The sequence below is a fragment of the Ovis aries genome, chromosome 5 (assembly GCF_016772045.2).
Source record: "Ovis aries strain OAR_USU_Benz2616 breed Rambouillet chromosome 5, ARS-UI_Ramb_v3.0, whole genome shotgun sequence".
Taxonomy (NCBI): domain Eukaryota; kingdom Metazoa; phylum Chordata; class Mammalia; order Artiodactyla; family Bovidae; genus Ovis; species Ovis aries.
In genome coordinates, this window is record NC_056058.1 from 7,629,551 (window position 1) to 7,654,777 (window position 25,227).

At 44.7% G+C, this 25,227-nt stretch overlaps 1 protein-coding gene across 2 annotated transcripts in view; it reads left to right on the top strand.

Moving 5' to 3' along the window:
• The first annotated feature begins 598 nt into the window (after window positions 1-598).
• BRD4 (bromodomain containing 4) overlaps window positions 599-25,227 on the top strand; it is an 86,897-nt gene continuing 62,268 nt past the window's right edge. For both annotated transcript variants that reach the window (XM_027979120.3, XM_027979121.3), the window contains exon 1: window positions 599-790. The gene's annotated coding sequence lies outside the window, so the exon portion shown is untranslated. The remainder of the gene's footprint in view (window positions 791-25,227) is intronic.

A 25,227-nucleotide genomic window follows, 5' to 3' on the forward strand; every position in this document is an offset into this window, starting at 1 on the left:
TTTCAGCCTTCCCTCCGACTATTCCCTCCCTCAGTCCAAGGAATCCCCTTCCTCAGCCTGCAGGTCTCCTCGCTTGGTCTGAAGTGTTTCCTCTCCGTCTTCGGGATCCCAACTCTCGGTCTGTGAGGTCCCTCTCATTTTGAGGTGTATCCTTTTCGGTCTTCGGGGTCGCCTCACGGTCTGGGGGAGGTTCCCTCTCGGTCTGAAGTATCTCCCCTCTCGGTTTGAGAGGTCCTCTCTCCCGGTCTGAGATTTCTCCTCCAGATTTCTCCTCCCTCGGTCTGCGAGGCTCCTTCCCTCCGACGGAGCGGTCCCCTATCTCAGGTGTGCAAAATCTCTTGTCAGCCCTCACCCTTGGTCTGGGGTGAGGTGTGGGAGGGTGGGTGGTGGTGGGGTCTCATCTCTCCGCGGGCTGCGAGCACCTGCTTTTCCCACTCACCGCCCCGCCACCAGCTCGCTTAAGCTCGCTCCCGCTGGTCACGGCTTGGGGCGCGCACGCCGGGCGGCGGCAACGCGTGACCGCGCGCGCAGCGTGCGTGGTGACGTCAGTGCGCTGGCGGCGGCGGCGGCGGCGGCGGCAGCGGCGGCACGGCTGTTTGTTCTGCTCTCCCGCAGCCGAGGAGCCGAAGCGGGGGCTGCGGCGGCGGCGGCTGCCGGCAGTGCCCGCGGCCGAGCTGGGCCTGTGAGCGCGGCGGAGCGGCGGGCGGGCCCCGGCGCCGCGCAGGCAGCCCGAAGAGGAGGGGGCGGCGGCGGGCGGCCGGCGGGGGCGGCGTGCGGCCTAGCGTCTCAGGTGAGGACCGGTGCCCTTCGGGGCAGCAGACGGCGCGGGGCAGCTTGCTGGGGCCCGCGGCGCGGTTCGCGTAACCTGCATTGCGTAATGGGGCTGGTGCGCCAGGAGCTACGCCATCGGCGCGGCGCGGGGGCGGGGAGGCCGGGGCGACGCGGGCTCCGGCCTGCGGGCCTCCCGCGTCCCCGCGCCGCTCGCGCCGGGCTAGGGCCGCTTGCGCCGTTGGCGGCGGGGCGGCAGGGCGGCTCGCGGGCGCCCCGCCGTTGGCGCCACCTCACCCCGGCTCCGGCTGGACGGTCGGGCAGGGGCGCGGGCGGGGGGCGCGGGCGCAGCGGCTGGGCGGGTGGCCGGGGGCGGGCGGGGGGCGGGCCGAGGCGCCCGGCACTTCCTGTCGCCGCCATTTTGTCAAGTGAGGAGGAGGAGGAGGAGGAAGCGGCCGCCGCGGAGTCCGCGGTGCGCCAGGCCCGGGTAAGTCCGGGCCCGGCGTGGTGGTCACGAGCGCCACTGTTCCCGGCCGCGGTCCCCAGGGCGGCCTCGGCCCCGGTGTTCACGTGGGGCGGCCCGACGCGCCCGCCCTCTGGAGCTTTGGTCCTCTGGCTCAGGCCGGGGCAGCGCGCCCCCGCCCTCATTTCCTCACCTTCCGGACTGTCCCCCGGAGCTCTGCAGAGAACGGAGCTGGTCTCCAGGTGGAGGGAGGAGTCTGCCGCCGTACACCTACCCGGAGAGAGGCCGTTGGGGGCAGGAGCCGTGCTCGGAGGGGCGAGCCTGGCTCCCTTTACCCACCCACTCCCGGCCCAGCAGCCCCTCACTGGGTGCTTTGTTTTGCTCGGTCGGTGCTCGCTGGCGTCCTTTGCCACCGTCTCGTCTATTTGCAGTATTGTGCGTGGTGGTGGTTTGGGGTGGGGATATGGGGGAGTTGTGATTCAGCGAAATAAAATGACCCTCCCCTCCAAAACGGAAATAGCACAACTTCTCCCGACTGAGATACCCCTAAGGCCCAGGCTTGGATGAAGATGGGAAATCCCACTCTGGTGTAGTGGACTGTACAGATACTTGTGTTCAGGCCTGTGGATGAGTCATGTGCTTTTACTGTGTGGCTGACCTCTCTTTTACTCAAGATCACGCATTTGTATTTTGAAGTGTTATTTTTGTTTACTCATTTAACGTTTTGTGCAACCTGGTCCTGTGTATGGTCTTGGCCCTTGGGTTACTTTTTATATGTGTGCTGGATGCAAGAAGTAACCTCTTGGAGTCTGCGCCTCATGAGAATTAAAGTGCCTTTGCTTACCTTCAAGAGGGTTTTCCCTGCCCGTTGTTTACAAAGACCATCAGAGTACCTCTAAGCCAGTGGCTCTTCGGTGCTGTAATAATGTTTGGGAGATTTCTATGAATGGGGCTGTCAGGGTCCTTAAATTGTTGGTACTTGGGATTTAGTTCTTGGAGGTTGTAAAGAAAGGAATTCCCAGTAGGATTTATGAGTATGTTACCAGTCTCAAGAAGTTTTTGGATGGCACAGTCTGTTTTATGACCTTGCCAGTCATATGATAAAACATTATTTTTTGTTGAATTTGGATGGGGTTTATCTTTCCACCAAGGTTTTAGGTAACTAACCTGTTCTCTCCGCGGTCTTCAACCTGGGAAAGATAAACTTCTCCGATGATTTCCCTCAACCAAGTCGAGAGAAGTGTGATCTGAAACAAATGCATTGCTCCCTGTTACCTGCCATACCCACTTAACCTTAGTAGGAAACAGTATTTAAGGGCTCAAGCTGTGGAGTGAGTCTCTTAAGATGGTTTTAGTTTGTCTTATCTGAGGACGTGAACCCACATGTGTGCATCTTGCTAGAATTCAGCCCCAACCAAATTGCTGAAGATAAGAAATTTTGCCAACAGATGAAAGTTAGAACGCGAAAGTGACTGCATTTTAAGGATGGGTTGGCTGTTTGAAGTGTCTTTAAGGCTACTCTCCCTGGTTGAGAAGGTGATGAGAAAAAATATTACTCAAGAAGTGCAAGAGAATCATTGGCCACTTTGTAAAATTTCCACTAAATTATTGAATTGTTTAATGGAATTTAGACTTTGTTTCCAAAAGTTACCCTTTTGAGCCAGTTGTTGTGATCTTTGAACTAAATTGCACTTTTGCTTTTGGAGGTAGAGGAGATGCAGTATTTTCGTGTTACACAATTCAGGTTATTGAATGACTTGAGATTATGAATTTTAGAGGGAGATTGGAGTCTTTATTTAGATTTTCAGTAAAAACCACTTGGTTTCGATGATTTGAAGGCCTTGGGCTGCTAAATCTGCTCTGAGAGCCCGCTGTCGTCGTCTGTATCGATAGACGTTGTCTGTATCAACGTTTCAAATTCTGATTTTGAATAAAATTGTAGAGGCATTTGTCTTTATGTTCCAGGCACATCTGTAAAACTTGGGAAAAGGGGCCTGTCATTGAAAACTGCTGCTGATGTTTAATACATCTTTGTGATTTTTAGTGTTTAGAAAAGACTGAACATTTGCAAGGTGAGAATTGGGATTCTTTGCTGATGCTGACATTTAATTCATAAGACATGAGTTTGTTAAATAAAATTTCGTTAAATTGTACTTTAAAAACAAAAAACTGGAATGTGAGTTCTATGAGGGCAGGGTTTTGTTTGCCAGTCTTTGCCTATTTTTATTCTTTAGTGTATCCTCAGCACCTTTGAAGAGCAGCTGTAATATTCTTTGAGTGAATAAACTGGAGAGATAATTGAAGAATTTGGCATGCCCATAATAACAAATGCAAATAATTTTTCTTAAATCAATAAAATATTAACTGGGTATAATTAGTAGTTACTTTCAGGGAATGTGAATTTTAACTAAGGTAACGTTAAGGTCTCTAATTGTGGTAAACTTATTAATAGTCGAAGCAGCATGGCCCGCAGTTGCCTCCATGCAGTGTCTACTGCACATTTCCCACTTTGCAGTTTGAAATGTGGTGAGTGGGTTTGGGTTGTGGTTCAGTCCTGACCTGGGAAAAGTATTTTAAGAGGGAGGTGAAGTGGGTAATGTTAAGTATGGGTAGCATTTCTTAATGTGAATCTCATTTTGTCAGTAAAAATAATTTTTTTAAAAAAAGCATCGAGTCCTGATTTCACGTGATTGACCAGTCTGTTTCATTGATGATTTTTTGAGCTCCTACTATTTATAAAGGAAGACAAAAAGATATCTGCACGATGATTTCTTTATGGCACATATAATTTACCCCCTTTCATTGGATATAAATTATGTGTATTGTGAGCATTATACTATTGTAAACTCTTGCTGTTTTGCTTTTAGTCATTTTGTAATAGCTTCATTGAGATACAGTTCACAAATGATAGTTCTCCAATTTATAGCGTACAGTTCAGTGGTGTTTTAGTATATTCAGAATGGTGCAGCCGCCACCACAACCAATTTTAGAACATTTTCATCCCTCCAAAAAGAGATCCCTATTAGCAGGCACTCTCCATCCCTTCAATCCATGGCAACTGCTGATGTACTCTGTGTGTCTATAAATTTGCCTATTCTGGATATTTCAGGAATTGTATAGTATATATAACCTTTTGTGTCTGGCTTCTGTTACTTGGTGTAATGTTCTCAAGGTTTTGCATGGTGTAGCAGGAATCAGTACTTCATTTCTTCTATGAGTGAATACTGTTTCCTTCTATGTATATGTCACATTTTATTTCTCTGTTCTTCAGTTGATGGGTATTTGGGTTTCCACTTTATTGAACTATGGTGAATGGTGCTGCTCCAAACATTCACGTACAAATTTTTGTGTGGATGTTTTGTATTAATTTCCGTTGGGTGGATAGCTAGGAGTGGAATTACTAGGTCATGGCACTTAACCATGCTCAATGACTTTTTATTGCAGTGATTTTTCTAGTGCTTTCATGGAGGGGGTTAAAAAAGAAAAAATCTTAATGGAATGTGGTGTAGCCATCTAAAAGAACGGGGAATGGAAGTACAAGGATGTCAGCACGTTGACCTGTGGTACAGTCTGTATGCTTTGATCCCCGTTTGATTTCTTAATTTTAATTGTTAGAGAACAGTGCAAAGTGCTGATGAGGCACAGAGAACAGTCTGGAAGGTGCACCCCTGACTTGTACCATTGCTGTAAAGTGTTTGAAAACACTTAGGGTTGTTTTTTCCCTGAGTCCAAACAGGCTTCAACTGATTAAACTTGATTAAACTGCATCCACGTCTCCCAGTGTAAATCAGGGGATGTATTCCATTCTAAAGAAATAGATGGAGAGTGAGTTCAGTCTCAAAGTTAGGGCAAAGCAGCCATCTGTCCATCTGTCCTGTAATAACACTGGTTGGTCCACATCATCTGCAAAAGAGATTGTAAGGGTTTTTTGTGCTTAACTTTTCAAAAAATATTACACTGTGAACATTTCCAAAATGCTCTATTTTAAGTGGGTGTCTAAAATTCTATTATGTGAACATACCATAATTCTGCTGTTCCTGGTCATGATTTTCAAGTTTTCCCCTTTTTTCATATCTAGAAATGAAATTACCAGACCAGAGGGGGTGTGTTTTTGGAAACTTGGTACAATTTAGTTTTCTGGAAAAGTTCTATGACTTTCCTTTTATCCAATCAAACTTTACAGTGTCTTGTTTATAAGGATGAGGCCCTTAACAGTCCCCCAACCCCCAACAAATAGCAATTAGGTAAAACCCAAGTGTGGTCTTTGTGTTCTGTGAAGCTTTCTGAGAAGCAGAAGTGTCTCTGAGATCTTGCTCTTTGACCTTTCTTCTCTCCTGCCCAGAGTTGGCCTTGGCTTCCTGAAATCAGGTCTCAGAATTCCTGACTCTGTGATAGAAGTCCAGTGTAATATGAATGCTCTGGGGAAGGCTTGAACAGCCTCTTGGCATCCAATCCTGTCTCATTTTTGCTGACCTGCTCCAAGGACTGATACTGTTTGAATCCTGGCCCTGTTGCCTGCTGTGTGACCTTCAGCCTGTCACTCAACCTTCCCCAAACTTCACTTGTCTATCTTTTAGTTAAGGGTAAAGTGAGGTGGTGCTCTCTCAAGGTTATTTGCTGTCATTACCCGGGGTGAAGAATAGAAGTGGGGAGAGGTAGCCAGGTATTAGAAAGGAGAGCAGCTGAAGGTTTGGAAGATGTGCCAGCTGACATGCCTGGACACTGTGTCATCAGGTGATACCAAGATCAGTGAGGCGCCTTTCAGATCCCCCTCTGTCCTGTGTCTTCCTTCGAGTGAAGTCTTGAGTAGAGCTCAGTGGGGGAGGTGATTTAAAGTGTGGATTGGATTTTTTAAGTGAGGATTTGTCTTTAGCTGATAATGAGATTAAAAGTGGAGGGTAATGGGATTAATGGAAATTCAGCAAGTTCTGGGGGTTCCGACCCTGGGATATTGTTGGGTGCATAGTTTTGGAGAAATGATCCAGCTGGGGAAGGTGGTCCAGTGTATTCTCAGTCCTAAGATGAAACTTAACCATTTCATTAAAACCCAGTTATGTGAACAATGGCAACAGTCGTCCAAAGTTGCTGGTCGAGGAAGTTTTTCCAAAGCACAAGCACAGCATCTTTCTATACCTTCCCTGCCTATTTTGACTCTGAATTAAAGTATGTTGACGTTTGGACATAGTGAAAGGATTCTGGTTTCCAGGAAGGTTTGTATCACAAGTCAGGGACTCCTTGGAAAAGGAGGCAGGCAGTTGTGTGGTGGTCCAGGAAAGTGGAGTTCCTGGCTGGGAGGTTAAGTCCCTGCTGATGGACTCTGGGCCTGTTGACCAGAAGAAAACCAGTCAACGCCAGTCACCTTTACTGGGGGCTATCAGGATCCAGTTCCATGTGGAATGCGTTGTGTGTGTGTCTGTGTGTGAAACCCAATTGGAGAGTCTGTTTTTTTCAGAGATTGATCAGATAGGAGCGTTTAACTGAAAATTAAGAGCACCTAAATGAATATGCATTTCTTCTTTTTGATCTGTGACATACTTACAAATAAAGGCTTTTTAAAGGTCATCCTAGGTATAGGTTATTCTGTGATCTGTTCCTTGACAAGTGTTGGCCTGTTCTCAATGTAGGAAGTTTCAGGACTTTGCGCTATGGCTAGCAGAGTTGGGCTTGGGTGGAGCTGTGTACTGAAAAGGGAGAACTGTGGAGTCCTTGTCGGGGGATCAGCCCCAGCCCCACCTCCTTCTGACCTTGACCTCAGCCTCAGGCAAGTTACATAATTTCCCTACACCTCAGTTTCCTTATTGGTAAAACAGGATCTGTATGTTTAAGCATTGACTGGGTAGACAAAAGATGGGGGTGCCTGGCATCTGGGTTGTACTAAGATGGGGAAGGGAAGGGGGTCTCTGACTTGTACTATATTTGTTTGGGGTGGGGGAGAGTGCTGCTTTTGCTCTGCCGAAGGGGTTCGAGAATAGCTGAGCAGGCCTCACTGTGCCTGTGGTCACTTCTCTTGTCTTGGTGTGCACTTAAGGCTGAAACTATTTGTTTCTAGTTGCTGTCATGCCAAGAGACACTGGCACATTGTGGAAGTGCCGTCAGGAAGAGGTGTTGGGCTTGGTATTATGCAATTTCTAGAAACAGGAATTCGTAGTTTCTGTGTCTTCGTGTGTGGCTAACATCCCCAGTTGTCATACCCCAGGCAGTAACATATACATGCCTACAGGCGAGTTGGCCTTTGAGATTATTTTGTGTAAAAGAGAGAGTAAGATAAATTGGGGGATTTTACACTTAAAACATTTCCCAGTATGTTTGAGGAAACATATATTTCGGGTGAGCAAATTCAGAAGGTTGAAACCAGAGGACTGCATGGTGTGTGAACCTGCCAGTGCCCGTTGTGCGAGCCGGTGCCTCCGCTCACAAGAGGGAGAGAGGAAGGAGCTGGGCGGGACTCTGGATCTGCTGTGTGCCTGCCTCGGACAAGGTGCATCCTTCAGGCCTCAGTTTCTCATATGTTCAGCTGCTCAGTCGTGTCCGACTCTTTGTGACCCCACGGACTGCAGCACGCCAGGCCTCCCTGTCCCTCACTAACTCCCGGAGCTCACTCAAACTCATGTCCATTGAGTTGGTGATGCCATCCAACCATCTCATCCTCTGTCGTCCCCTTCTCTCGCCTTGAATCTTTCCCAGCATCAGGGTCTTTTCAAATGAGTCAGTTCTTTGCATCAGGTGGCCAAAGCATTGGAGTTTCAACTTCAGCATCAGTCCTTCCAATGAATATTCAGGACTGATTTCCTTTAGGATGGACTGGTTGGATCTCCTTGCAGTCCAAGGGACACTCGAGTCTTCTCCAACAGCACAGTTCAAAAGCATCATCAGTTCTTTGGCGCTCAGCTTTATCGTCCCACTCTCACATCCATACATGACTACTGGAAAAACCATAGCTTATATGTAAAATCGATACCTCATATGTAAAATGAGGTAATAGATTTGGGCTCCAGTGAACTTTGACCACAGTCTAGGTTTTAGGAGAAAGTAAGTCTTGTTTTGGGTCTTGTTTTTCAAATTCTGGTTTATGAAGTGAATTTAGTAGGTTGCAATCATTGTTGAAGGGGGAGAAGAAGGAAATGTCAAAGGGTGTTACACATTCAAGGGTATTTCATAAAACCTTTGCTGTGATTCTGTGTATTGTGTACATGGCGATATCTGTTTCCTATTGTGAATCTTTTCAGACTAGTATGAAATAGCCTTGTTTTAGATACCACTCATTGTTAACTGTGGGTACCCTGAATTTTTCTTTTCTTTTTTTGATGGTCATTTTACCATCTATTTCTTTACCATTTGCCCAAAGTGATTGTCCTGGATATGCTTTCTAGTAGCATGTGAACTGCACTGGTCTTTAGTTTCTTTTCTTCCTTGTGCTGTGCTTGCTAGAAACTCTTTGGAGGGTAGAGTGGGATGGGGAAGTTGAGGAGGAGGCATGTGGGGAAGGCTGTCAGCAGATTGCAACAAGCAAAACAGTAAATATGTAAAGAGTAGTTTGTGTGTGTGTTGGGGGGCAAGTTATTTTTACCCTTGAGATAGTGTCCTCCCAACTTTTTAATCAAGCAAGATGTTAGTTCTTAAGGAAATGGCTATATTGGCTACTTACTTATGGTATCAATAACAAACATGAAACAAAACGGGATTTGTTGAAACAAAATGGAATTTACTGGTTGATGTAGTAAGTCTAGAGTGGACCTCAGGCACAGCTGAAATCAGGGACTCAAATAGGGATATCAGAACTGTTTTTTATCTCTGATATCCTGACTTCAAGGTCAAGAGTGATTCTTCCCCAGTAGTGCTCTGATGACAGAAGACATGGGCTTGGATCATTGCCCATCCCTGACCATGTTCAGAGTGGGAATGCCAAGCCACCTCAGTTGAATATAACACATTCATTCATCTCTGCACTCCACTTGCTCACCTCCAGTGGTAACCCCAGCAGCATCTTGCTCCTCATTGTGAGTCATGCTAGATGGGATACTTTTTTTGAACAGTCTACATTTTATGTTTGAAGTAGAGTGTATCCCCTATTTTGAAGCAGTAAATTTTGGATGGCTGAAGGGAAGTTGATTTTCCATACTTGGTCATAAAAACCAGAATTAGCTGCAATCAGCTTATAACGAGTTACTCAAGAAAAAGGATAAAGTGAAGATAGTTAAGGATGTGGGTATTCCAAATCCTTGGTCCAGAATTAAATGAAAGACATGATTTATACCAGGTTCAGGCACAGAGGAGTTTGCTGTGGGGATTCAGGGAGGAGTCAGGCCAAGTCTCAGTAGTCTCTTGGTGGGGCAAGAAGACTCCAGCCGCTGGTGATAGAGCCTAATTTGATCAGTAAACAGCCCTTAGAAAGCACAGGGCTGAGATACGCTTATAACATGGAAGCAAGTGCAGGGGAAGACTGGGTTAAGAGACCAGGTAGGTGAACATCAGCATATGCATTCATGAATGAAATTGTAATGGAGACTGTGTCTTTCAGTAGACTGAATTCATCTTTGTCCACACAAAAACTGCATTTGTAATTTTGCCATTTGTTAAGCTGTTTCTATACTTACATTCTTGTAAAGTCTGCTACTTGGCATTCCTCTAGTATTACCGAAAGCTTACTCAGATTTCCATAATCAAAAACAAGTGTTAAACATTGCTAGAGTAATCATCTTCCTACAGTTCTGTCTGTTGGATTTATTCAGTTTTTTAAGGGACTCAAAATAATTGAGGATCCAGTGGCCAAGGATAGATCAGCTCTGCTTCTCATTAGAGCATCAGTTCTTAACTTAAGGGGAGGTTGGAGGTCCCTTTGAAAGGGTGACAAAGCTGTGGATCCTTTCTCCAGAAAAATGCGTATGTGTGAACATTGAATAGTTAGGGGTAGAGGCATTTCTTAGAACCCTAGAGCCCATCCAAGAAGCATGTACTAAAATGAATTTCCTGGAGTTTACTTTGAGATTGAGAAATTATTGTTATTAAATGACCCTTCATGATTTCGAAGACTTTTGTTTTTGCGTGTATCCTGCTTTTCCAAACATTTGCAATTTTTATGACCCTAGGAAACAATGTGGAGCCCCCATTTTGGTTTATCTTTGTCGAAAATCCTCCAGAGACTTTCACAGAGCTGTCAGCCTGTGTCAGCTGTGGTGCAGATCTGCCCAGGGGCCTTCTACACGCCTCTTTTTCAGCTTGTTCTCTTTCTTGGGTATGAGGAATGTCTCAAAATGCCAGACGGGGCCTGTTGCAGTGGCTGCAGATGAAGGAACGTTTTTTTTCTAGGGCTCTTCACTGAAGCAACTTCTGCTGTTCATAAAACTGTTTCCAAGATTTGGTGTTGGCTTGGAGCCTTTGCTGCAGAAGGTGATCAGTGGCCTGCTAGCTAGCCTGATCATTTGGTTGTGCTGGATATGGATAGACTTAGAAAGACTCGTGGCTATGGTCCCTTGTGTGGCTTAGCGCCTCCTCTTAGCTGTGAGGCCTTTTTTCCATGCTTGCATTTGAACCTGCAAACTGAGGGAGACAGAGCTTGTGGGGTGAGAAAATACCATTCTTCAGCGTGACATGTTTGTGCTTAGGGATTGAAACATGCTGCACAGGTGGTGTGCATGATACCATTCTTCTCTCTTCCAAATCCTTTGTCTGGTAGAAGGAAGGGGAAATTCAGTGTCATTAACTTGAATAATTCATGCTTTGTAATTGGGGCAGAGTTGTCAAAGGATGGAAAATAACTATTACTTCTAGGAATATAGTGCATATTGTTTTAAAAATTCAGTGGAGTAAATTTTAAGATCTTAGGGACTTTTTTCAGTGATTTGTGAATGGGCAGCATCCTGTCTAGCAGATAGGGAGGTGCTCCCATGGAGCTGTACAGAGGAAAGACAGAGTGTGGTGGGGGAAACTAGGCCGTCGAAAAACAGATTGCTTGTGGCAAGGTCACTTTCTTTTTAGGGATGGCAGGGGTCTGTCAGGCAGATTACCTCACTAGTGCTGACCAGGTGATTCATTTCTGGAAGAGCAGAAATGAATTAAGCTGTGGTTTGTTGACATGGGGCTCATTTTGGGCCTGTTGTCCTATTTTTAACAATATCAAAACCTCTTTGCTGCTAAGTCACTTCAGTCGTGTCTGACTCTGTGTGACCCCATAGATGGCAGCCCACCAGGCTCCCCCGTCCCTGGGATTCTCCAGGCAAGAACACTTGAGTGGGTTGCCATTTCCTTCTCCAATGCATGAAAGTGAAAAGTGAAAAGGAAGTTGCTCAGTCGTGTCCGACTCTTCACGACCCCATGGACTGCAGCCTGCCAGGCTCCTCCGTCCATGGGATTTTCCAGGCAAGAGTACTGGAGTTGGGGTGCCATCGCCTTCTCCACAAAACCTCTTTACTCTCCCCTAATCTCTAAAGTTTGAATTAAATTTATATGTGCTAATGGATATTTCCCCCATTCATTTTCTGTTGGTCTTTGGCTGTAATGAATTCCTTTGCTCTGTCCAGTTGAGTTACATGTGTAGGTTGTTTTCATTCATAATCTTCATTTAAAGTTATTTAGCTCTGAAGTGCTTTGTTATATTAAAAAAAAAAAAAAAAAAAAACGACTAAGTAGTGAAGTTTGCATATTTGTCTTCATTTTGCTTTTGATTCCAGGAAACTATTGGGCTCACAGACTAGTTGTCTGGAAATAACACCACATTCATGTTCATCTGTTTCAAGATAATAGCTCATATATATTTGTAATCCCAGGAGTGCAGTTTTGAATTCTTAACATTGGAGCTGATAGCCTGCTCTTAGCTTGCCTGTCCTCAGTGTCATTTCTCAGGACACCTGTGGGCCTCTGCTCTGGGAGCTCATCTGAACACCCTTCCCTTACACTTGTGAGAGCTGGGTACTTCTTTGGCCTATGGCTCTTTAAACACCCCCGCCCCCGAATTGTTCACCTTGACAGTTGCTAATCTTTGATCATTGACTCTGTGTGAAAAGGACTTTTAGCAAGTAGTTGCCTATGAACAGATTTTCCTTCAAAGGGTAGAAATACCTTTTCTGAATAGATCTTTGTTTCTTGTTTAGTTACCAAGGCGTGTCCAACTCTTGTGACCCAATAGACTGTAGCCCGCCAGGCTCCTCTCTCTGTCATGGCGTTTTCCAGGCAGAAATACTGGAGTGGGTTGCCTTTTTTTTGTTTCTTCAGTTCAGTCTTGTGTGACTCTTGGCGACCCCATGGACTGCAGCGTGTCAGGCTTCCTTGTCCATCACCAACTCCGGGATCTCACTCAGACTCATGTCCATCGAGTCAGTGATGCCATCCACCCATCTCATCCTCTGTCGGCCCCTTCTCCTTCTGCCTTCAATCTTTCCCAGCATCAGGGTCTTTTCTAGCGAGTCCGTTCTTTGCATTAGGTGGCCAAAGTATTGGAGTTTCAACCTCATCATCAGTCCTCCCAATGAATAGTCAGGACTAGTTTCCTTTAGAATACAGTGGTTGGATCTTCTTGCAGTGCAAGCGACTCTCAAGAGTCTTTTCCAATACCACAGTTCAGAAGCATCAGTTCTTTGGCGCTCAGCTTTCATCATAGTCCAACTTTCACATCCATACATGACCATTGGAAAAACCATAGCATAGCTTTGACTGGACGGACCTTTGTTGGCAAAGTAATGTCTCTGCTTTTTAAAATGCTGTCTAGGTTGATCATAGCTTTCCTTCCAAGGAGCAAGCGTCTTTTAATTTCATGGCTGCAGTCTGTTTCTTACTGTTGGCCTATTCTGAAGTGGTAGATTTGAACAGAACTCATTCTGCTTGCTGTCTGAGTCAGCCTTCATGTATGGAACTGCAGGGTGAATCACTTCCCTTTCTCCACTATATTCCCCTGCACAGATGGAGCTTGTGCATCCGTTTATGGTCACTCCATTTTAGTGAATATTTGAGTGATTACTGTGTGCCAGGTGTACTGTATGTTGAATTTCTAAGACCTTCTGTATTCTTAAAGTCCTCTGAAGATAGGTACTGGTATCATTTGTATCTTACGGGTAAGAAATTTGACGTCCAGAGAGCTCAGTCACTTGGACAGGGTTGCTGTTAAGTGTCAAGGCCTGGCTCTAGAGCCCAAGTGTTCATGATTAGGGAGGAAGGAATGTAATGCATGCAGATAATTGGAATGGTACCTAATAGCATAAGGTAGATCTTGGAAGTACTCTCTGAGAGGTACAGGCCAGGCAGTCCTGGAAGGAAGAGTCCGTCCAGCTGTGAACATTGGAAAAGAACTGATGTTTAGGCTGCTCTGTCAGTGAGGATTGCTGAGGCTTGGATGGAGACCTGGATAGTGCTGCAAGCAAACGAGACAGTCTGCATGGCAGAGAATTATCAGAGGAGGGTCATTGCTTTAACTGGACAGATCTTTTCATCCAGAATTCTGTGCCACTCTCCTGAAGAGTCTTATGAGGAAATTCAAACAAGTGGAATTAAGCTGCACCCTGAAAAGGTTTCCACCAGTGCTTTGATTTGGTTTCACCTCCATTTTCCCCTTGATACTCCAGTGGAAGTACGAGTACAGAAGAGGAATTTTGGGGGAATAGTAAGCTGGAGTGTCACCTTTAGCCCAGGCACTCCATCCAGGCTTGTTAAATTGGTGTGAGCTGGATGATCTCTTATGATTACTGTGAGCTCCACAGTCTCTGAGCTCTGCTTTTTGCAGGGTGAAATTGAATTCCAGCTCTTGGGTGCTTATTTCCCACTTAGGCACTCTTATTTACAAGGAGTTTCCTGCTGGAAGCAAACTTGCCGACTTGGACGATTCCTTCATCGTGTGTGCATGGAACTTCCTGCGTAATCAGGTACTGGGTTCAGTATTCTGTATGTGCAGTGAGGATTCAGTGATGAGTAAAAGTGTCTCCTGTGTTTGTATGCCATTACATTTAAAATGTGATTGGGGCTTGAGGGAGTGAGACAGGTGTTTCAGAGATCTTACTCTCTTTGGTGGTGAGCAGCAACCCAGTGTTAGAACGATGGTAATTCATTTAACAAGTGTGCCTTGAAGAAATAGATGTTTCATTTTACTTTTAAAACTTTTCTTTCAGTTTGTAAAATGACAAATGATCTCATTAAATAAAGGTTTGGCTTTGAGTATCTGAGAAAAAAATATCCAGTCAAGAGAAAATAGTAGATGTTAAACAAATACCCTGCAAAACTTGACTAGTAAGCTAGTTAGAAAGTACTGGGTCGGCCAAAAGGTTCATTTGCTATTTTCCATAAGATAGCTGTAGTAGTGGTTAGCTGTCTTTAATGTCATCCGAAACAACTTTTGTTGGATTGTATGGTGACGCCGGTCATATCAGCATGCATTAAAAAAAAAAAAATTTAATGAAATTGGTTAATTTTTGTGTAGTCATCTTAATATTGAAGATGAAATAAAAAGCAGCATTTTCAGCATATTATGCTTTATTGTTTCAAGAAAGGCAGAAATGCAACTGAAAAGCAAAAAGATTTGTGCAGTGTATGGAGAAGGTGCTGTGACTGATTGACTGTGTCAAAAGTGTTTTTCGAAGCTTTGCGATGGAAGTTTCTCACTGCATGGTGCACCATAGTTGGGTAGAGCAGTTGAAGTTGCTGGCAATCAAATTGAAACATTAGTGGAGAATAACAATCAACATTACACCACGTGGGAAATAGCTGATATACTCAAAATATCCAAATCAAGCGTTGAAAATCTTTTGTACCATTTTGGTTATGTTGATCACTTTGATGTTTAGGTTCCACATAACTGAAGCAGAAAAAAACTTTCCTGACAGTATTTCCGCCTACAATTTCTCTACTGAAATGTAACAAAAATGTTGTTTTTTAAAACAAATTGTGATAGACGATGAAGAGTGGATACTGTGCAGTAATGTGAAATGAAAGATTGTGGAGCAAACGAAATGAACCAACAACCACACCAAAGTTCGGTGATGTGTCTATGGTCCTTCTGGAAAATCAAACAATTATTTCTAACCAGTACTGCTCCCAGTTAGACTAGCTGAAGGCAGCACTTGAAGAAAAGCATCTGGAATTAATCAACAGAAAATGCATAATCTTCCATCAGGATAATGCAAGACCACATGTTTCTTTGGTGATTAGGCAAAAATTGTTACAGCTTGTCTGGGAAGTTCTGATTTGTCTGCTGTGCTCACCACACATTGGACCTTTGGCTGTCCATTTATTTTGGTCCTTCTAAATTCTCTTAATGGAAAAAAATTAAATTCCCTGGTTGACTGTAAAAGGCACCTGAAACAGTTCTTTGCTCAAAAAAGGTAAGTTTTGGGAAGATGGAATTACAAAGTTGCCTGAAAGGTGGCAAAAGGTAGTAGAACAAAATGGCGAATACATTGTTCAATAAAGTTCTTGGTGAAAATGGATAATGTCTTTTAGTTTTACTTTAAAAACCAAAGGAACTTTTTCCCCAACTCAGTACATTATCAAAATATAATAGATTTATTGCTGCATAATTCTGTTGCTCTAAAACTCTAAAATTGCATATAGGATAAAATTGAAATTCCCATCCTGTGGTACTGTGAGCTCCTGGCTTTTGTCCCAAGACCGTTGCCCAGTTCCATGGCTTGATTCTTTGCTGCTTATGTACTCCCTCCATATTTTAGGGTCCAGTTTGGAGCATTCTTATTTTACAGTGATCTGCCCAGTTTCTAGGGTTTCCCTTGTGGCTCAGCTGGTAAAGAATCCATCTACAATACGGGAGACCTGGGTTCCATCCCTGGGTTGGGAGGATCTCCTGGAGAAGGGAAAGGCAATCCACTCAAAGCAGTGCTCTCCAGTGGAACTTTATACAGTCATAGAAACATTTGTTTTCTGGGTTATTTAGTGTGTGAATACTACACTAATGTGGCACATAAGGCCTTGAAAGTGGCTGGAAGACTACCAATTGTGCTCGGTTTGACAGATGGTAGAGAAGCTGGACTCATTTTAGTCCCATGGTGCTTTCAGGTATCTATGTTAACATTGGCCTGTGGGCAGGTGGATGTGCAGTTCTAGAATTCCGGGGAGGGTTTGCCAGACTTGGAGGCTTTGGGCAATTGTCAGGAAGGTGAGAGAAGTCTCCCTGGGGCTGTGGGGGGTGGAAATGAAGGACCTGGGGCCAGCATTTAGATGAGAAGATAGTGGGGACTGAATCCTGATTGATGGATAGGCAAATTTCTCCTCTGTTCCTCTCCCCCACCCCTAGGAGGTTGGAAGAGGAATCCCAGAAAGGGCCTGGACTTGAGAGCCAAGCCTGTTCAGGATGAGAACTCAGAGAATTAGCCCTCATCAGGGTGAGGTCTTTGTCTTTGGAAACTATTCATCCTGGAGTTACCTGGAAAAGATCATATTCTCTAGTCTCTGCCTGTCTTTATAGCCTAGAAAATCCCCCATCCCTCTTTGGAATTTGCTTTACCTGTCATCTTCTCTTCCACTCTCATTTTCGTGACCTTTCGGGGCAGGGCTGGGTCATTTGGCCCCATTTCCTGTGTGTGGAGAATGTGAACTAAGGTTCAAGCAGAGACGGAGCTGTGACTCCAGAAGGTGCTGGTGGTGGGTCCACCTGGAGTGAATCCACTGAGCAAGGTGGGCAGGAACCCACCCACTGAGCTGTTGCTAGCGGGCTGCCTTTGGTTTTACATGTTTCCTAGTTTACAGCTTGTGAAACGTCAGTATTTTCAGAGTTAGTAGTGTTTATCGAGCACTTTCTGTTGCATCTTGTTGGCTCTTACACAAGCCTTGTAAGGGCCGTATTTCCATTTTAGAGTTGAGGAAGCTGCAGTGACGCCATCTACCTATTTTTTCTGGTCAAAAATGCATAAGACAATTTGCCATCTTAACATTTGTAAGTGTACGATAGTGTTAACTATGTGTACATTGTTGTGCAATAGATCCTGAGAGCTTTTTCATCTTGCAAAACTGAAACCATAGCCACTGAAAACTCTCCCCTTTCCTCTCTGCCTAGCCACTGGCAACTACATTCTACTTTCTGTTTTTAATAAGAGTTTGACTGTTTCAGATACATCATACAGTGGAGTTATGCAGTATTTGGCTTTTTATGACTGATTTGTTTCATTGAGCATAATGTCATACAGGTTCATCCGTGTTGTCATAAATGCCAGCATTTATTTCCTTATTATTTCCTTACTTTTTAAAAGGCTGGTTACTAGTCCACTGTATATACACATTTTCTTTATCCATCCAGTTGTTTGTTGATGGACATTTAAATTGCTTTCATCTCTTGGCTATTTTAAATATTTATTTATCTGATGGGTCTTTGTTGCATCATGTGGGATCTTCATTGCGGCTGGTGGGCTCCATAATTGAGGCATGCGGTCTCTGGCTGGTTGCAGTGCATGGGTTTAGTTCCCCATCCAGGGATCCAGCCTATGTCCCCTGCATTGCAAGGTGTATTCTTAACCACTAGACCACCAGGGAAGTCCTTGCAATTTTGAAAATAAGTTAGAACTTGAAACAAGCTTGCAGAGGACTAAACTTCTCATGTTCTAATTTTGCTGTGAAACTGATTTGTGGTTGGGGGATTTTTATCAGGCAGCTATGAAAAATGGTCAAAAGGTATAGGAGATGGTTCAAGCGGTGACACTGTGGTATTCAGCCAGCTGTCTTTCAGGACATCCTAAAAGAAGCGACTGGTTAAAATTGAAATGGATCCCACCCTATCTTGGTTTCTCAGGGTCTGTCAGTTACCCCACAGCCCTGGCTTCTCAACCCCTAAAGTACCAAGACAGCCTTTTCCACAGCAATTGGTTTGACGGATGTATTTTTCTTTCAATTGTGGTATAGTTGATACACATTATTATATGTTTCAGGTGTACAACATAATTCACACTTTCAAACAGTTATATTCCATTTATAGTTATTATAAAATATTGGCTATATTTTCCGTGACTTGTATCTTGATTTCAACCAGTCGAACCCTAAAAAGACTCACAGAATTATTGTAATTGAGCATTTCTCCATGCATTGCCTCAAAATGTGACCAGAGCAGCTTACTTTTTAAATCCTGTAAGTGGGAGGGCCTTACCAACTCATGAGCAGACGTATCAGAGTTGAGAGGTACCTATAGCACCAGTCTCAGCAGACCACGTCTCTGCATTCAGTGTTCTGTGTCTTAAGCCTGGACAACTTTAGTAATTTTTAAATTTATTTTTGGCTGTGTTGGGTCTTAGTTGAAGCACCCAGGATCTTCCTTGCAGCATGCAGGATCTTCCTTGCGGCTCATAAGCTTCTCTCTTGTGGCATGTGGCTCAGTAGTTGAGACTCGGGGGCTCAGTTACCCGACGGCCTTTGGGATCTTAGGGATGGAACCCATTTCCCCTGTCTTGGAAGATGGACCACTGGATCACTGGGGAAGTCCCAAGCTTGGGTAACTTGAATTGCTTCATCCTGCATCCCTGTGCCTCCTGAGTACCAAGCATCTCCTTCAGAGGGGAGTGCAATAAGCTAGACAATTTGCTCCCCCAAAAGGAAGCAGCTTAGATTCCCTCCCCCCCACCCCCGGCCACCGTTTTCAGAAAATCTGGTTATATCGTTATGAATACGACTATCCATCAGTTCATGAACATTTCAGTTTCTGCCTTTCGGCTCTTGGGAATAATGCTGCTGTGAACATTCATTTGCAAGTTTTTGTGTTTTTCTTTCTCTTGGGTGTATAGCTATGGTAGTATTTCTGCATCATATGTACTTTTGAGGAGCTGCCGGACTGTTGTCAGAAGTTGCTGCCCCATTTTACATTCCCATCAACAATGTATGAGGACTGCAAAACCCCATATCCTTGCTGGCACTTAGGAATAATTTTTTGATCATAGCTTTTTAAACCTAGCAGAAGTTAAGTAGTTTTCAGGTTTTGTCTTTTTTTTTTTTTTTAACTTTCTTCTGATCTGTGAGTTGAGCAGCAACTGCAGGATACTTTGTTTTCTCAATGTTTATGAAGGCTGCTTCCACCCAGATGAGTCTTGTCATGTGACACAGAAGGTACAAGGTGACTCTGAATGCATGTGAAGTACCTGGATGCACGATGTTTCAAAGAGGTTGAATTTTAAGTGTTTAATGGACTCACTTTCTGTAAACTTTTAGTCTAGTAGTGTCTTGATTTTTTTTTTTTTTTTTTAAATAATACAGTGTTGGGATCTTGGGGTGAGGGTTCCCATCCACACACTCCCTCCTGGTTTTTAGTCATAGGCACACATGCGTATCTGAATATAAAGATGTGTTTCAGAATCCATCTTGTTGTACGTGTTGCCAAACAGCTTCTAGTCAAGGACAGAGGATGCAGACTTGATTCATAAGGATCTTATGCAGACTGCATCAAGTTTTGAAACCAGCAGTAACTTTGAAGTCACTTTTTTTAACTGTTAAACTGCCAGTGTCATTTCTTGTCCTGGGAAGGGAGTGAGCTAGTCACTAAGTGTTTCTGCTTAGCTGAAGTTCTCTGTACCTCCGATGTGTTTTATGCTGACCATTAGTGCATGCTGAAAATGGAATGTACTACCTAAGGAGGTGAGCAGATGAGCTGTGACTGATGGTATTGAAGCTGAAAATGGACTCAACAAATTTTGGCAGTGATCTGGCAAAGACCTCTCGCCTCTGTTCCTCTATCAGTAAAATGGGATGATAGCAGCACTCCACCTGCCTGGAGATGGTGAAGATTTGTCTGTATCAAGTAGCCCTACTGTTAGGAGAATCGGGGACAGCAGAGCATTGCTTTTGCCTACTCTGGGGTGGTCTGATTGCACAGAAGATACTGTAGTCATACTGATTAAAGCTGCAGTGGTTTTCACTTTAAATTTGAATGATTCTAATTTGTTTTCCACCTCCAGGGGACCTGGGACTACCTCATTCATTTCTGGTTCCATGTGTTCCTTTCCCTACACATTTTCTTGCCCCACCCTGAATTTTGAGGAGACCATCTGATACTTTGTCTCAGTTGCTTGTATTGCTGAACTGTATGTTGTTCAGTCTTGTTTTTCAGCTTTGTTATCAATGCTGCATACCATTTGCAGACTTCTGCCACTTCTTCATTTAAAATTCATCCGTGTTGTGGTAGCTGTCTGGGTAACTTATTTATTTTCACCTAAGTGTGAGTGTATCACAGTTTAGTCCTGTTGGTGGACATTAGGTCAGTAGATTTGCTTTTATTGAACAGGGAAGGGAGGGTGGAAGAGGTGCTATTAATAAGCATTCTTGCTATCTAGCGTTCTCCTGCATGCTTGCGTGCATCCAAGGGGTATGCAGTTAGTTGTCTCAAGTAAGTGCCCTGGGAGTGGGATTACGAGGCCCTCGGGGATGCCTTAATGCCAGATTACTTAAGAAAAAGAAGCAGGTGCATCTGTTTACCTTCCCACATTGGAAAATGTTGCACCGTGTTTTCACCAGCATTTTGACGTTAACAGACTTCTTATATTTGCAAGTTAACTCAGCTGTGAGCATCTTCTCATGTTTGTTTATTGCATTTGTTTGAAATAACCTGTTTCTGACTTTTGCTCATTTTTCTTTAGCTTGTTTATCTTTTAAAATTGATTCGCAGCAGTTCTTTTATATTTGAGTACCAGATCTTTGTGGATAGTACATTTTACAAATATTTCCTCCTAGTTTGGTATCTCTACCACCACCACCACGTACACACACTTTTTAGTATCTTTAAAAAAATATTATTTGACTGTGTCAGTGTTTAGTTGTGGCGTACAGAGTCTTTTGTTGCGGCACTCAGTGTGTGCAGTGTGCTTGTGGCACACAGGCTTAGTTGTTCCAGGCAGGTGGGATCTTAGTTCCTTGACCAGGGATTAAACCCACATACCCTGCATTGCAAGGTGGATTCTTAGCCACTGGGCCACCATCTTCTAAAATTGATCAGGTTTTGCCTTTCATCCGTCAGGAAATGATTTGGCGGTGTAGGGTGAAGAATCATGTAGCCTCTGAATTCCTTGCTGGCTTGGTGACCTCATGTAAAAGTCTGATTTCTTCTACATCAGTGTCCTTGGCTACAGAATGAGATTGTAATGCCTACTGTGTGCAGGGTTCTTGTGAGGTCAGACAGCAAGCCTCAGTAAGCATTCAGTAATTGCTCCTTGTTCTGAGTCCAGCTGCATTCCCTAAGCATGTGGACACTCAGGGAAAGTTGGCACTTAACTGGGAAAGTTGTTGGTAGTACATTGCCTGCCAACTGCTACAGCCATTGCAGCCAGGCTGGGTTTGACTGCTCAGCAAATCCCCCGGCAGGGCACTGGTGGCTTGCAGAATGTTCAGCAGCTTGCAGACTTGCCTGGTGCAGGCAGGTGCTCGGTTTTAGAGCTTATTAGTGTAGATCTGATGCATTGTAGAAGTGACTGCTTCCTAACTCTCCCATACAGTTTGAGTTTGGACATTCTAACCAGGAGCTGTGGTCCTTGAAAGGAGCTTAAGTGACTGCCAATGACCACAAGTGCAGACATCCAGAGTGCAAATCCTGTGAGCAAACAGAAGGCTGGGGATCTGGTGATGTTTGGCATTTGTGTCACAGTATGCTTTCTCTGACTCGTGGAGAGAATGGGCTGGGATTGTGTGGTGAGGTACAGTTAGAGATCCCTATGATCAAAGAGGCTTTGCTTTTTCCTCTGGAGGAGAGTAATGACAGTGAAGGATGGGTGGACATTTTTCCATGTGTTCTGGGAGATCAGCTGTCAGAGGATACTGAAGGCATGGATTTCAAGCATTGCTCATGGAGTCTGTTATGGTGGTTACTGGCCTCTCTTGAGCCGTTTCCGGTTTCACTCTCCAGCGTTCTGCTGCCATTTTGACCAGGGGCTTGTCATAACACCTTTCACGAAGGAGACCACAGAGCTGAGCAGTTAATATTAAGCCATCAAACATGTGTTGAGCCTTCTCAGTCCTGTAATGTCCATACTTGAAACACTGGAGATGTCCCAGTGTAAAAGTGCTGAGGAGTAGTGAACTTTGCCCTTTGGAGTGGCTGTCAGGGCCCATGGAAAGGTGATAGGCAGGGTCTGTACACGTGTCCCGTCAACGCCAGAGCACAGTATGAGGGGAGTATTGACTGTAAGTGACCCTGTGAGTTTACCCATTTGAGAATAGATGTTCATGCTTTAGGGTGACCTTTCCCCTACTTCTGGCTTTGTTACATTTTATTATAGTAGCACCTAAATGTTTTAATCAAGAGCTCTAAAAATATAGGGCAGAATTGCCCTGTTTAACATTGTTTGTTCCTCCTGAACTGGAAGCTGTTCTTCTGTCAGGGTGAGTAGGCCGTTTGGTTCTCTGGCACTTGTTGTCTGGAAGTCCCACTCCCAGCCCTGCAGCAGCAAATCTTTACTAGTTTTTGAGATTTAACCAAAACTGTAAAATTGGACTGAAGTCCTCAAGGAAACATTTACTATGAAAAGTTGCTCTGCAGAATAGCTTTGTTCTATAAGGGTAACTTAATTTTCTCAAAAGATTAATAAACTTTCTTGTACATTAAACATTCTTGAATAGCCAGGTATCAACTTTCTGAGCTAGGAGTAGCCCCATGTCCCCACGGATGTGAGTGCAGGAAATGTTGGGGTTGTGCAGCCCACAAGGATTTTTTTATTACTCCTTTAAGATTGTTGGTCTCGCTGTTTTGTTGTCTTAAATGTAAACCACAAGTCATAGAACCTATTCTTTACCTTAAACTTTCCTTTCAGAAAAGCACTTCATAACACTTAGTTGTTAAGCAGTGCTCCAGTAGCTGCTCTCATCTTGGAGGTGTTTCCAGTCTGCACAAAGTGGATGGATCATTCCCACAAAGTAGAGCAGTTTGGGTCTTTCTCAACCCCACCCCCCTCCAAAAGCTGTGATTGAGCAGCACTGGGCACTGCATATAAGGCAGGCACTGTCTGTAAGCCTTCTAGACTTGAGGCAGTCCTAAGGATGGGCCCTGGTAGCCACTCTGTTTCACAGATGAGGAGTCACAAGTCTGATGACAGTGTCTGTTGCTAAAAGTTTCAGAGATTAGCTCTGGAGGTTGACCGGGCTCAGGCCAGCCTGCTTTTGTTCTTCATCTGCAGGTCTGTCTCCACGTTCCCTGCACAGTGTAAAGTCTGAAGTAGGTGGGGGCACAGACGTGGTTTGTTTGTTTATTCATTTTCTTAAGTGTGTATGCTATAAAATTCACTCTGACAAATTCACCACTGCAGTCAAGATAGAGTATTTCCAGCATTCTTCCAAACTCCTTTTGTGCTGCTTTGCAGTCAGCCCTTCCTCCTGTCCCCAGCTGTACACATGAGGGTTTAAAGCAAGATCCCTAAACAGTTCTCTGTGCAGCTAGAGATGAGCGCCGCCGCCTCATGAGCTCTCTCCAGAGCGGCAGTTATGTCATGTTTTTGCCTATGAGCCTGCTGGGTAAGATGCAGAAGGAGGTGACCACTTGCTGTAAGGAGAGATAGCCCTGGAATATTGGGCCTTGTTCTGAGTGGTGCTGCCTGCCTGCTGTTGTCGCTGCCTTGCCTGGGGAGGGAGGAGGAAGTGTGAACATCGTGCCACAGAGTGCACTCGTGCTGAAAGCTATGAAAGTGTGTCCCCCTTGTGTGCCTGCCTGCATTTGTCCATATTGGGAGTTCTGCCTGAGGCGAAGGCTTCTCTTGCCTGGAATCACAGAGTAAACTGCTTTTTAGCTGATACTGGCCATAGCTTGGATGCCCCAGGTCCTATCCTATCCCTTCTGTCCCTTCATCCCCTCCCCCACCCCTCCCCCCACACCCAGGGACTCTTGAGTTGGTTACTGTGCCTATGGAGCACAAAGAAAGAATTGTGTGAAAATTGCAAAATTCTCTAAAGAGAGGATTTTTTTTTTAATGGCGAGGAGGGGTGCTCTATCCATTCCATGCATGATGGTCCCCTTCTAGTAAAATGCTGGGTCCTTCTGCTGTGAGATAGTCACATGGGTCACAAGTGTGAGCGGAGCCAGTCCAGAGCCTAAGGCATTCAGGTGGGCAGTTGGAGGTAGCTAAGCACGTCTACTCCCCAAGGAACGTCTGTGTCCACAGGTGTTCATAGTGCCTGGCTCTGTGCCAGCAGAAGAGGGCTGTTGGCGACGGTGCCAGAGGCACAACATACAGAAGTGACGGGATGAAGTGTCAGTGGTAACCCAAGGGCTGGAGTCCAAGGAGGTAGCCTGGACTGCTTCGGGAGCTCTCAGTGTGGGACTGATTTTCTTTCTCGAGGCCTCGGGTGGAGTTGGATTGACTTTGTATTCTACTCGGGATAAACGATTTGGCTTTCTTTTTATTAACGCCAATTTTCTGATTGTAGGAAATAGATTGTTATAATTTGGTCTAGTTCACAAGTGTTAGGGAGGCTGTAGAGAAGTGTAGTTTCATCCCTTTTTCAGGGATAGAGTGAGGAGAGGAATGATGTGACTGCAAGCTTTTCTATTAAGTACTCAAGGAAAGCATTTTGTGATTCTTTTCTCAACTACCATTGGCGTTAACCACAGTCTCGTATAGACTTAGGCAAGATTTGGGCAAAAAGAAACCTAGTATTCCAGCAGTACTTACAGTAAATATTTCCGTTTGTGGAATTTTATCCATGTTTGTGTGTGTGTGTAGAGCCCACCAAAAAAACCAGTTTAAGAATCAAGTCCCAGTTGGGTTGTGAGTCTTTGCGCCTGCCGTGTGCCCCATTGCCTTTGTAGAATAGGCACACAGGAACCTTTATCACAGTTAGCTGCTGCATACCTGGTGCCTGGCCGCCTGTTGTACTGGTGCTCATAGTGGTTCTCCCATCTGGGGACATTGCTGGCAACTCCCTGTTGTTAATACCTTCACCTCAAAGATGAGATTGCAGAAATGCCCGAGATTGGGAACGAGGACCTGCAGACATCACCTCTTCCTTCCTGCTGTGAGGGTGTTTGCTTTATGGGCTGGGCCCATATATGCTGCTGGTTCCATTTTCAGTTTCCAAGTGAACCAGCTGCTTTCTGCCTTTTGCCACCTCAGATA